This window comes from Apium graveolens, chromosome 1 (assembly GCF_009905375.1).
Source record: "Apium graveolens cultivar Ventura chromosome 1, ASM990537v1, whole genome shotgun sequence".
NCBI classification, from domain to species: Eukaryota; Viridiplantae; Streptophyta; class Magnoliopsida; order Apiales; family Apiaceae; genus Apium; species Apium graveolens.
The window spans coordinates 172,385,072-172,386,416 of NC_133647.1; positions in this window are offsets into that span (position 1 = coordinate 172,385,072).

Genomic DNA, 1,345 nt, shown 5'->3' on the forward strand with positions numbered 1-1,345 from the left:
ACATCCGTTGAAGCCTTCATCTGTTGATGGCTTTATCCGTTGATGTGTTAGCAGTTGAAGCTCTATCCGTTGAAGCTTTAGAGACATCCGTTGAAGCTTTGTTTCTCATCCGTTGAAGGTCTTTAAGATATCCGTTGATACCACTTCATTTATACAAAATTACAAGGCATGAAATATTTACAATTGGCCTTCCTATTTGCATATCTTCTAGTAGTCAACATGACTTATATTTTCTCTCAACTTCTAAGAATTATATCTTAAATACAGAGACTGAAATGTGCTACAACACTAGACTTATTTCTAAGTAAAGCTGCACCATCAACGGATAGCCAAAGTGGTCTTATCCGTTGAGGCTACAAACACTAAACTTCTACTTAAGTGTTTTGTTAAACATATCATCAAACTAATGCACATATATTCCTAACAATCTCCCCCTATTTATGTCTATAAGAATTGTAGACATAAATTCAGGGTTAACTTGATGATAATAAAACACTTAACAAATATATGAATTGACACTAAGTAGAAATTTAAAAGTGCTGCAAAAGTGTATGTACTAGGAGGTAATTGAAGATTTACAGAATTTCCAAGGGTGCTCCTCTAGTCTGAGCAAATCAACTTTTTCTTCTTTGTTCCCTTGTTTTCTTTCCTAGCCCTTTGTCATTTTCCTCAATTTGGAGTTGGAGTTGTCTGTAGAATTCAGCTTCATCTTCATCACTGATATCCAACTTAGATTGCATTTCCTTGAGAGTTTCATTGCTGGCAATCTTGAGTTGGTCTTCAAGTCTGAAAAATCTTCTGACTCCTTTATCATCTCTAAATTCCATCAACCAATGAGGTGATTTGTGGATTGTAATTCCCCTTTCTTGAATGAGTAAAGTTCTGGGCAAAGCATTGGGCTCCCTCCAAGTTTTCCTTATGTTGGCAATCTTGTTGAGAATTTCAGTCTTGGCAGTCCTGGTAAAGCCAGAATCCTTTTGTATGGCTGAAAAGACTCTGATCAAGGTAGAGTAGCCTTCATTCAGAATCCTGTAGAGAGGCCATGTTCTTTCCCCAGCTCCTTTGTATCTGAACACCAATCTCTCTGGTAGCTGTCTGTAGGCAGCTATTCCCCTTACATCCTCCAGCTCATCCAGATAGAGTTCAATGTCTGAAATTTCTTTTATGTCACAGATGTGAACATAATCATCTTTAGAAATGGGTGGCTTAGGCTTAGGTTTTTGTTTTTGAGTGAATTTCTTAGAGGTTAGGGGAGGTGTAGATTTGGATTTTCTTTTCTGTTTCTTTGGTAGTGGAAGAGTGGTTAAAAAGGTAGGCAATTTGATGGTGTCCCAATCAATAGGTT